At 37.0% G+C, this 12,811-nt stretch overlaps 1 long non-coding RNA gene across 1 annotated transcript; it reads right to left on the bottom strand.

Annotated features, from left to right (window-relative positions):
• Positions 1-5,254: 5,254 nt before the first annotated feature.
• Positions 5,255-12,324, bottom strand: LOC128640224 (uncharacterized). Its single transcript, XR_008399311.1, has 3 exons — positions 12,180-12,324; positions 5,661-5,690; positions 5,255-5,340 (listed from the first exon to the last, which is right to left on the bottom strand). It is a non-coding gene; the product is annotated as an uncharacterized LOC128640224 (long non-coding RNA).
• Positions 12,325-12,811: the final 487 nt, after the last annotated feature.

Below are 12,811 nucleotides of genomic sequence, written 5' to 3'. Positions count from 1 at the left end.
TATAAAAAGAAGGTTTATAGTTTATGAAGATAGTGACATTAATTTAAAAATGGGCTTTTGTTTTTTTTTTAAGTTGATATATATGCACTAGTGATAGTGAAGCACTGGGGTATTTTAATTTTAAAGAGATACCTGCTGAAACCGATGAAAAATTGGGACTTTTTAAGATATAACCACTTACAAAAAAAAAGGGGTGCTATTATGTAGTGTTGGCACTTGATGTGTAAATTGGTTTCCTGGAGTAGAGATTTGAGGGTGTGTTGCTGTGTGTGTATGTTTGTCTGCGTGTGTGTGTGTGTGTATGTTTGTCTGTGTGTGTGTATGTTTGTCTGTGTGTGTGTATGTTTGTCTGTGTGTGTGTGTGTGTATGTTTCTATGTGTGTGTATATGTTTGTGTGTGTGTGTATATGTTTGTGTGTGTATGTTTGTGTGTGTGTATGTTTGTATGTGTGTGTGTGTGTATGTTTGTATGTGTGTGTGTGTGTATGTTTGTATGTGTGTGTGTGTGTATGTTTGTATGTGTGTGTGTGTGTATGTTTCTGTGTGTGTGTATGTTTGTCTGTGTGTGTGTGTGTATGTTTCTGTGTGTGTGTATGTTTCTGTGTGTGTGTATGTATGTTTCTGTGGGTGTGTATGCTTGTCTTTGTGTGTGTGTGTGTATGTTTGTGTGTGTGTGTATGTTTGTGTGTGTGTGTATGTTTGTGTGTGTGTGTATGTTTGTGTGTGTGTGTGTGTGTATGTTTGTCTGTCTGTGTGTGTGTATGTTTGTCTGTCTGTGTATGTTTGTCTGTCTGTCTGTCTGTGTGTGTGTGTGTGTGTATGTAACCCAAAATGTTTCTTTTATGATTTAGATAGAGCTTATCATTTGAACAACTTTCCAGTTTACTTCTATTATCTAATTTGGTTCATTCAATTTATAAACTTTGTTGATGGAGCAGAAATGCACTCTGAACACATTTGCTGAGCCAATGACAAATGGCATATATATGCATCAATCAATCAGCAGCTAGCTCCCAGAAATGCATTGCTGCTCCTAAGCCTACCTAAGTATGCTTTTCAACAAATAATTCCAAGAGAAAGAAGCAAATTAGACAAAAGGAGTAAATTGGAAAGTAATGTTCTGTCTGAACCATTAAAGAATTAAGTCCTTTTAAGTAGCCATTTGAACTTATTATAATCACGAAGCAGTAACATTGTGCATATGAATTTGCTTATCTACATTCTATAGTGATTCTTCTTCTTAAAATTAGAACATTTTAGACAGCTTTACTATTTTGTTATTCATAGCTGAACCCTGGGAACAGCTTGTTAAACACATCCTGATACACAAGTGGGTGACATAAAATTGTTACACAATGTTATTAACTACGTACTTGGAGGGATACTGATTTTTGGTATTGATGTATAAAAAGCTTGAAAGCCGCTGCGCTCAACAGATCCGTCACTTCTGAACACAATGCTCATTACGTTGCAAGTGGATTTGAACGTGTAATTTCCAGGCTGGCAAATCTTCCCAAGCTCTACAGATTTCTGAGAAGGGCCATCAAAAATTGTCACTGAGTCAAAGGCACATGTAGGATTTGTCTCTAAGCTGTTAAGAATAAAAAAAAAGTGAAGATAAAATGTGCATACTGAAAAAGGGGCACCAATCTTAAACAATCCTAGTGCAATAGCCAATTATCTCATCCAGATTATAAAACTTTCTAAGTAACTATAACCCTGATATCAATCCGTTTTGGAAGTGCCCCAAACAGAATAAAATGCAACATAACGTGAATTTATAGCCAGGCAACAGACATATACCTGCTTTAAAGTGCCTATATATAGGGCTGCTACCTATCGTGTAACTAATACTGGCCATGCTGATAAACAATAATTTATTTTCAATTAGACTTGCACACATTTAGAAACAGTTTTTACTATGACAGGGAGTTTATTTCTGCACTTATAGCTTCATTTGCCAAGCAGTGGAAGCTGTGTTTGGAGCCGATGTGATATAGGCTGACTCATGACAACTTGCTTAGTGCACGTTAAGAAGCAGCAGTCATAAGACTACTACGTTGACTTGTTAGTTTAAGGTGATTGACAGGCGCTGCAACAGCAGGGGGCAGTGAGGCACAATAATTTTCTTGCTCAGTGATAACTGCGCGCAGCAGATATACAGCGGGCTCTGCGCGCTCGCGATGAAGAAGGGTAGACAGATTCCCTAGCTGGGAACTATGTCCATCTGTCTTATCATAACTTCTGCTCTTATTCTTTATTATCTACATTGATCTGAGCCTTAAAAATATTGGCCATAGTTGTAACATAATGGCTGGGTGTGAACCTTACACAAATTCCCTATTGCAGTTTCTGACTTACTGTATGAGATAACAAGTCAAGTGTACAAAGTGCAATTATAAAGAGGGAATTATTGGTAAAGTTTCAACCCACTAACATCTAGGAAAACACTCGTACACCGTGGTTTGCATGGTATAACATAAAAAATGGCCCTGTGCTTTGGTTCCTTTAATGACATTTTAATAAATATTTTGGGCTCAATTTAATAACTACTACAGCGAATCATATCTGATGGACATTACTGTATTCGAACAGCATACACTGTCTGCCTTTAATATTGCACACGCATTTCGCCAGAAGTGTAATGCCGCACCCGCTGCTCACTTTTGGCCAATCAGCCTCTAGCAGGGGCTGTCCATCATCCCAATCATATCGGATCGGGATGATTTTAATCCGCCATCTTCTTAACTTTCCTTTCAGTCGATCCTGAAATGATGGGCCTCCGAAGCAACCACGTCTGTTTGATAAATTCAGCCAATAGATTTAATATATTTTTATTGTCGGTTTACATTTGTAATGCACACTAATTTAATGTGATTTCTCAGAGTAATTCTATGTGTCTTGATCTTGTATTCCCTGCAATGAGAGTGTTTAAGAGTCACAATGCTGAGCAGGCGCGGGGGGTCATCAATTGTGGCCCCCCAGAGGTTTTGAAGCTACATTTTCCATGATGCTCAGCCAACATTTTCTAAAACCCCTGGAGGTCCACAATTAATTAACCCAGTTCCAGCGTGTTTCTGCTGCATTGAGTTGCTTCTGTAAAGATAATGCACAGCTAACAAATATTAACTTTATATGTGGAGCATAATATGGTAGCTTGGTTCTCAAACTATACAAGGTTTATTTAATATCCACTGAAAGAAGGTAATAATTCAGTTGTATTTCATTACGTTGCATACATGAGTATTAGAGTATTATAATAACTGTATTATTTATATATATTCTTAACCACAGACACTCACAGGATGTAGCACATAGGCGTTGAACTGGTGAACAATAACTAACACCTTCTTAACTGGTCCGCCGCCTCTGAGGCACGGACAGCAATCAGCCTGATCGGATACGATCGGGTTGATTGACACCCCCTGCTAACGGCATTGCACAAGCAGTTCACCAGAATGCATTCAGCGATGTCTGTCGGATATGATCCGCTAATAGCGGATCATGTCGGACAGACATTGATAAATCGGCCCCAAGGTCTCAAAGATATAATAAGGTCTCAGATGTTAGGAAAAAAATTGCTGCAAAGGGCTTTAACATAGAAATATCTAAATATATATATATACAGTATATATATATATATATATATATATATATATATATATATATATATATATATATATATATATATATATATATATATATATATATATATATATATATATATATATATATATATATATATATATATAAATATTGTTTAGAAGAGAGCACTCTCACCTCAATCTTGAGCTGCCAGGGTGCCAACGGTTAAATATAGAGGACACGCTTGAAAAATTTAAACTCCCTTGCTAAAAGACCAGAGAGTTCCTTCTTTTTTCCTATATATTTATATATATATATATATATATATATATATATATATATATATATATATATATATATATATATATACGTCTACATATGTATGTAACTTTTTACTTTCAACTTCTAATGTGTGCGCTACCCAACACGCACAACAGAAACTTACTTCTAGAGAAGTTAACGCGTGAGCGGGAGCGCAAACTACCACTCCACTCTAGACCTTAAGGTAAATTTGGTGAGAAAAAAAACAAGCATCATAGAATGGTGTTATGTCATCAGTGATGGACAAGGACGAGAGGGAGAAAGATTTGCTACTAAGATTATGAGACCAAAAGAGTGGTTTCTGAGGTGACTGGTAAAGAAGGGGATGCTCTCCTTAAAGGGACATAAAACAAGTTGGGATCGAAACAAAATAATATAATATGTACTTTAATTACTTTACCTGCACATTTATACTGCAGTGCCTCGCCATTAACCCTTTCTTTTTATTTTCTGAATTGTAAAGCTCTAACTCCTCCCACACAATTCCTTTTATGACTGTATCTATGTTTATTTTTCTTTTGGTAAAATGCAAAAGTGAATAGGGATTATCTGCTGGAGCATGCCTAGAAGCTGGGAACTCAGTTGAAATACAATGCCTGTGTCTAAACACTGATAAGAGGGGCAGAGTTAGCTGCTCCAGGCAGTTTAGCTATGTAATTCATTTTGCTTATTTTTGAAAATTATTTTAAAATACTTGCCAGCAATTTTAAATATTTTTTTTATGCAAACTATTTTCAATTAATTAGCCCTTTTAGGATATGCACAGATCGCAACCTGTTTCATGGCACTTTAAAAGAGAATACGTGCAAGATTAAAGATTAGTATTGATATCACCTAACATTTCTGAGATTTGATTTGGGATTGTATTTAAATAGAGGCAGTGCCAAGCCAGTCTAGTGGTTGTGCCTTGGCCCCCTGTTATTAGAGGAACTGGGAGACAAAAAAAAGAGAAAGGGACTTTCCTAGTTAAAATTATTCCCAACTGATTGAAAGGCAAAATAATGAGTGAAGTGTTGAAAATATACAGAGAAGAGATAAAGTAGAAGAGGGGACTAACATCTAAAATTGAAACAATATATGATAATGATTCTATTTTAACGTATTATAAATAGTTGTGTGTAAATATAAAAAGGTATAGGCCCAAAGAGGTGTGTGTTTTCTATTTCTATTTGTAACACAATTAAACTGCTAAGCAATAAATGCTAAGGTTTAATTAGAACATTTAATTTCATCCACATTGCTAAGAATAACCCCAATCAATATCAAACACAATAACTTACTCTAGAGAAGAGAAAACAATTTCTACATATGTATCCGGTGAAGTCCAGATTTCCCACGTACAAAAGGCATTACTTGGGTAATTGTATGGATAACTGGGGCTGCTTATCCAGCCTGAAGAATCGGTAAGTATATTTCCACATGCATAATTGGTAACTGGAATACAAAACATTGTACCTTAAGTACTACACATCATTGAAATAACTTGTAGCATTGCTTGATGTAATAATAAAATAAAAAAACATTTTTTTTGGTTTCCAAAATGTTGAAAATATGAAGTAAATTGGTTTAGTATTTTTGTAGTTATTAAGTGTTGGTATTTTTTTTACAATATCAATCAATGTTAATACTCCCTAAGTATTAAGGGTAATGAGGTTTTTAAACTATCTGTAGTTACTACTAGTAATCATAAATGTGCAATTATGTAAAGTAACACTACCAAACAGATATACTAGTTATACTTTATTTATTTTTACCTGGTTGTGGTGTTGTTGTAGAAAAGGTAACTGTAAAACAAAAAACAAAGATTACTCTTATTCACCCAGATTACAAGTTGTGCGCTATACCGGGTGTGTAAATAACACAAAAAAGATTAGCGATATCGCACTCTCCATAGCGCTGCCATTACAAGTTACAAGTTAAAGGCCTGACTTTACATGCTCGTGCACGCTTCCCCCATTGACATCAATGGAGAGAAAGCATTAGAAAAAAACTAACACCTGCGATAACGAAATGGCGATCGCTGTAACGCAATCCCCATTAATGTCTAGGGGGAAAAGAAAGTTATGTAAAAACTTAACACCCTAACATAACCCCCTAGTCTAAATACCCCTAATCCGCCACCCCCCAGACATTGCCGACACTAATTAAAGTGATTAACCCCTAATCCGCTGTCCACGACATCGCCAACACTAAATAAAATTATTAACCCCTAAACCGCTGCCCCGTATCGCTAATAATTAAATAAACATATTAACCCCTAAACAGCCAGCCCCCCACATCGCTACTACTATAATAAAACTATTAACCCCTGAACTGCCGGCCCCTAACATCGCTACTAATAAAATAAACCTATTAACCCCTAAACAGCCAGCCCCCCACATCGCTACTACTATAATAAAACTATTAACCCCTGAACCGCCGGCCCCTCACATCACTACTAATAAAATAAACATATTAACCCCTAAACTGCCGCCCCCTCCACATCGCTACTACTATAATAAAACTATTAACCCCTAAACCGCCGACCCCCCACATCGCAACACACTAAATTAAACTATTGATCCCTAAACCTAACTATCCCCTATACGTTAAATTATATTTACAATAGAACTATCTTAAAATAAATAAAAACTTACCTGTGAAATGAAAAAAAAACTAACATTAAACTATAAATGAACCTAACATTACCATATTTTAAAAAATAAAATAAAAAAAAAACATTCCAAAATTAAAAAATCCTAACACTACAAAAAAATTTAAAAAACCCAACATTACAAAAAAATACACTAAAATTACGAAAAATAACAAAAAAAAACTAACATTTCAAAAAATAATACACAAAATTATCCAAAATAATAAAAATTAAACCTAATCTAATAGCCCTATAAAAAACAAAAAAGCCACCTCAAAATTAAAACACCCGGTAACCTATCAATAGACTAACAATGGCCCTTAAATGGGCTTTTTCTAGGGCATTGCCCTAAGTTAAGCAGCTCTTTTACCTAAAATAATTACAAAGTCCCCCCTAAAAGTAACCCCCCCACCCAACCAACCCCCCAAAATAAAAAACCTAAGTCTAAAGAAAAACTAAGCTACCCATCGTAGGATTGCGGTCTGTGTTTGCTAAAGAAAAAGCTAAGGCCTAGATTTAGAGTTCGGCGGTAGCCGTCAAAACCAGCGTTAGAGGCTCCTAACGCTGGTTTTAGGCTACCGCCGGTATTTGGAGTCAGTGATTAAAGGGTCTAACGCTCACTTTACAGCCGCGACTTTTCCATACCGCAGATCCCCCTACGCCATTTGCGTAGCCTATCTTTTCAATGGGATCTTTCTAACGCTGGTATTTAGAGTCGTTTCTGCAGTGAGCGTTAGAGCTCTAACGACAAGATTCCAGCCGCCTGAAAAAAGCAGGAGTTAAGAGCTTTCTGGCTAACGCCGGTTTATAAAGCTCTTAACTACTGTACCCTAAAGTACACTAACACCCATAAACTACCTATGTACCCCTAAACCGAGCTCCCCCCACATCGCCGCCACTCGATTAAAATTTTTAACCCCTAATCTGCCGACCGCCACCTACGTTATACTTATGTACCCCTAATCTGCTGCCCCTAACCCCGCCGACCCCTATATTATATTTATTAACCCCTAACTTGCCCCACACAACGTCGCCGCAAGCTACTTAAAATAATTAACCCCTAATCTTCCGACCGCAAATCGCCGCCACCTACGTTATCCCTATGTACCCCTAATCTTCTGCCCCTAACATCGCCGACCCCTATGTTATATTTATTAACCCCTAATCTGCCCCCCACAACGTCGCCGACACCTGCCTACACTTATTAACCCCTAATCTGCCGAGCGGACCTGAGCGCTACTATAATAAAGTTATTAACCCCTAATCCGCCTCACTAACCCTATCATAAATAGTATTAACCCCTAATCTGCCCTCCCTAACATCGCCGACACCTACCTTCAATTATTAACCCCTAATCTGCCGACCGGAGCTCACCGCTATTCTAATAAATGTATTAACCCCTAAAGCTAAGTCTAACCCTAACACTAACACCCCCCTAAGTTAAATATAATTTTTATCTAACGAAATAAATTAACTCTTATTAAATAAATGATTCCTATTTAAAGCTAAATACTTACCTGTAAAATAAATCCTAATATAGCTACAATATAAATTACATTTATATTATAGCTATTTTAGGATTAATATTTATTTTACAGGTAACTTTGTATTTATTTTAACCAGGTACAATAGCTATTAAATAGTTAAGAACTATTTAATAGTTACCTAGTTAAAATAATTACAAATTTACCTGTAAAATAAATCCTAACCTAAGATATAATTAAACCTAACACTACCCTATCAATAAAATAATTAAATAAACTACCTACAATTACCTACAATTAACCTAACACTACACTATCAATAAATTAATTAAACACAATTGCTACAAATAAATACAATTAAATAAACTATCTAAAGTACAAAAAATAAAAAAGAACTAAGTTACAGAAAAAAAAAAAATATTTACAAACATAAGAAAAATATTACAACAATTTTAAACTAATTACACCTACTCTAAGCCCCCTAATAAAATAACAAAGACCCCCAAAATAAAAAATTCCTTACCCTATTCTAAATTTAAAAAGTTACAAGCTCTTTTACCTTACCAGCCCTGAACAGGGCCCTTTGCGGGGCATGCCCCAAGAATTTCAGCTCTTTTGCCTGTAAAAAAAAACATACAATACCCCCCCCCCAACATTACAACCCACCACCCACATACCCCTAATCTAACCCAAACCCCCCTTAAATAAACCTAACACTAAGCCCCTGATGATCTTCCTACCTTGTCTTCACCATGCCAGGTTCACCGATCCGTCCTGGCTCCAAGATCTTCATCCAACCCAAGCAGGGGCTAGACATCCACTGAAGAAGTCCAGAAGAGGGTCCAAAGTCTTCCTCCTATCCGGCAAGAAGAGGACATCCGGACCGGCAAACATCTTCTCCAAGCGGCATCTTCTATGTTCTTCCATCCGATGACGACCGGCTCCATCTTGAAGACCTCCAGCGCGGATCCATCCTCTTCTTCCGACGACTAGACGACGAATGACGGTTCCTTTAAGGGACGTCATCCAAGATGGCGTCCCTCGAATTCCGATTGGCTGATAGGATTCTATCAGCCAATCGGAATTAAGGTAGGAATTTTCTGATTGGCTGATGGAATCAGCCAATCAGAATCAAGATCAATCCGATTGGCTGATCCAATCAGCCAATCAGATTGAGCTCGCATTCTATTGGCTGTTCCGATCAGCCAATAGAATGCGAGCTCAATCTGATTGGCTGATTGGATCAGCCAATCGGATTGATCTTGATTCTGATTGGCTGATTCCATCAGCCAATCAGAAAATTCCTACCTTAATTCCGATTGGCTGATAGAATCCTATCAGCCAATCGGAATTCGAGGGACGCCATCTTGGATGACGTCCCTTAAAGGAACCGTCATTCGTCGTCTAGTCGTCGGAAGAAGAGGATGGATCCGCGCTGGAGGTCTTCAAGATGGAGCCGGTCGTCATCGGATGGAAGAACATAGAAGATGCCGCTTGGAGAAGATGTTTGCCGGTCCGGATGTCCTCTTCTTGCCGGATAGGAGGAAGACTTTGGACCCTCTTCTGGACTTCTTCAGTGGATGTCTAGCCCCTGCTTGGGTTGGATGAAGATCTTGGAGCCAGGACGGATCGGTGAACCTGGCATGGTGAAGACAAGGTAGGAAGATCATCAGGGGCTTAGTGTTAGGTTTATTTAAGGGGGGTTTGGGTTAGATTAGGGGTATGTGGGTGGTGGGTTGTAATGTTGGGGGGGGGGTATTGTATGTTTTTTTTTACAGGCAAAAGAGCTGAAATTCTTGGGGCATGCCCCGCAAAGGGCCCTGTTCAGGGCTGGTAAGGTAAAAGAGCTTGTAACTTTTTAAATTTAGAATAGGGTAAGGAATTTTTTATTTTGGGGGTCTTTGTTATTTTATTAGGGGGCTTAGAGTAGGTGTAATTAGTTTAAAATTGTTGTAATATTTTTCTTATGTTTGTAAATATTTTTTTATTTTCTGTAACTTAGTTCTTTTTTATTTTTTGTACTTTAGATAGTTTATTTAATTGTATTTATTTGTAGCAATTGTGTTTAATTAATTTATTGATAGTGTAGTGTTAGGTTAATTGTAGGTAATTGTAGGTAGTTTATTTAATTATTTTATTGATAGGGTAGTGTTAGGTTTAATTATATCTTAGGTTAGGATTTATTTTACAGGTAAATTTGTAATTATTTTAACTAGGTAACTATTAAATAGTTCTTAACTATTTAATAGCTATTGTACCTGGTTAAAATAAATACAAAGTTACCTGTAAAATAAATATTAATCCTAAAATAGCTATAATATAAATGTAATTTATATTGTAGCTATATTAGGATTTATTTTACAGGTAAGTATTTAGCTTTAAATAGGAATCATTTATTTAATAAGAGTTAATTTATTTCGTTAGATAAAAATTATATTTAACTTAGGGGGGTGTTAGTGTTAGGGTTAGACTTAGCTTTAGGGGTTAATACATTTATTAGAATAGCGGTGAGCTCCGGTCGGCAGATTAGGGGTTAATAATTGAAGGTAGGTGTCGGCGATGTTAGGGAGGGCAGATTAGGGGTTAATACTATTTATGATAGGGTTAGTGAGGCGGATTAGGGGTTAATAACTTTATTATAGTAGCGCTCAGGTCCGGTCGGCAGATTAGGGGTTAATAAGTGTAGGTAGGTGTCGGCGACGTTGTGGGGGGCAGATTAGGGGTTAATAAATATAACATAGGGGTCGGCGATGTTAGGGCAGCAGATTAGGGGTACATAAGGATAACGTAGGTGGCGGCGGTTTACGGAGCGGCAGATTAGGGGTTAAAAGTGTAATGCAGGGGTCAGCGATAGCGGGGGCGGCAGAATAGGGGTTAATAAGTGTAAGGGTAGGGGTGTTTAGACTCGGGGTACATGTTAGAGTGTTAAGTGCAGACGTAGGAAGGGTTACCGCATAGCAAACAATGGGGCTGCGTTAGGAGCTGAACGCTGCTTTTTTGCAGGTGTTAGGTTTTTTTTCAGCTCAAACAGCCCCATTGTTTCCTATGGGAGAATCGTGCACGAGCACGTTTTTGAGGCCGGCCGCGTCCGTAAGCAACTCTGGTATCGAGAGTTGCATTTGCGGTAAAAATGCTCTACGCTCCTTTTTTGGAGCCTAACGCAGCATTTGTTTGAACTCTCGATACCAGAGTTAAATTTATGGTGCGGCCAGAAAAAAACCCGCGGAGCGTTAACAGCCCTTTTACCGCCAAACTCTAAATCTAGGCCTAAGAATTTAAAATAAAAACGCTGCAATGTAAAGTTTAATGAAAGAAAATGCCCCTGCTTTTAATAGTATTTTTAAAAACCAGGCACTCATTCATTCAACTTTACATTCACTTTAATTATTCACTTGTAATAGCAGATTGTGGGTTTCTTCTCTGCATAAGGACAAGTGCAAGATAACACACCATGTACTATTAGTTGTGCGCCATTTGTAATCTAGCCTGTGAAAATATTTATTTCTTACATTGACAGGCAGGTGATGCAACCAATAGCAAGCCCACCACCCGCCCAATGTATTTCTATAGCAGCACTAATGCTGCTGCTTGTCCTTCTGATTGGATATCACTTTACCTGCCCAGTTACAATATAGCCAATTACATTACTGTGACACTGAATCTCAGCTGCAACTGCAGAATAAGATCAGATGGACGAGCAGCAGAGAGTATTACTATAGGATACATAGGGTGGTTGGTGGCTTGCTATTGGCTGCATCACCTGTTTGTCAAAGTAAAAAAAAATAGTTTCAAAGAAGGCAGCTGGGGAAAGATGGTTATTACAAAAATTTTTTAAAAAAGTATGTTCTTAACTAAATGATGAGGTTTTAAAAGTTAACAGATTGCTCACCAAACTGTATTCTTAACTTTTATATTATAAAAAAAACAGAAGTATAACTTCACTATCACTTTAATGCAGATTTTTTTTTAGCATTTTAAAAGAATTGTAGTGTTTACAAATGCATTTTCTTGAGTGCTGGATATTAATATGTATTTTCTCTATCCATTTAAAGCTATTTATTATTACATAAAGTAAAATCATATGAAATAGTTCCATTTGCTCTCTCACCATGCTATTATTTGTTATCAATATAATATCTCCTTATATAACATTTTACCTTGAGGGTATGAGTAGTATGATGCTTGGAAACCAAAATCTGAAATCTCTGCATCACTTCTGAATTCAATGCTGAGCACATCAGGGTAATAAACATTATAAGTATACCATCCATTCTGACAAAGCTTCGCCAGAAGATAATTGCCCCATGGGTATCCATTATATACTGATACAGAGTCACAAGTACAGTTGTCACAATACTGCATGCTGAAAGAGGAGAATTATGTTATAAACATGAACACACAGTACTCAATAAGAAGATGCATTGGCACGTTATATCATTCCTTTATTACTAAACCAGGATTATATTTTAGTAATTAGACTTTCAGATTTGGATAAATGAAAAACAAACACGTATTTTGTTGTATTCTTTACATTAGTTTAAAATGCAGAATGAGTGGCCCCTTAAAGGGACAGTCTACACCAGAATGTTTATTGTTTAAAAAGATAGATAATCCCTTTATTACCCATTCTCTAGTTTTGCATAACCAACACAGTTATATAAATACACTTTTTTACCTCTGTGATTACCTTGTATGTAAGCCTCTGCAAACTGCCCCCTTATTTCATTTCTTTTAATAGACATCCATTTTAGCCAATTAGAGCTGGCTCACCGGATTTCCACGTGCGTGA

This window comes from Bombina bombina, chromosome 9, assembly GCF_027579735.1.
Source record: "Bombina bombina isolate aBomBom1 chromosome 9, aBomBom1.pri, whole genome shotgun sequence".
Lineage (NCBI taxonomy): Eukaryota > Metazoa > Chordata > Amphibia > Anura > Bombinatoridae > Bombina > Bombina bombina.
The sequence above is the reverse complement of the archived record's forward strand: the minus strand, read 5'-3'. Positions and strand labels throughout refer to the sequence as shown.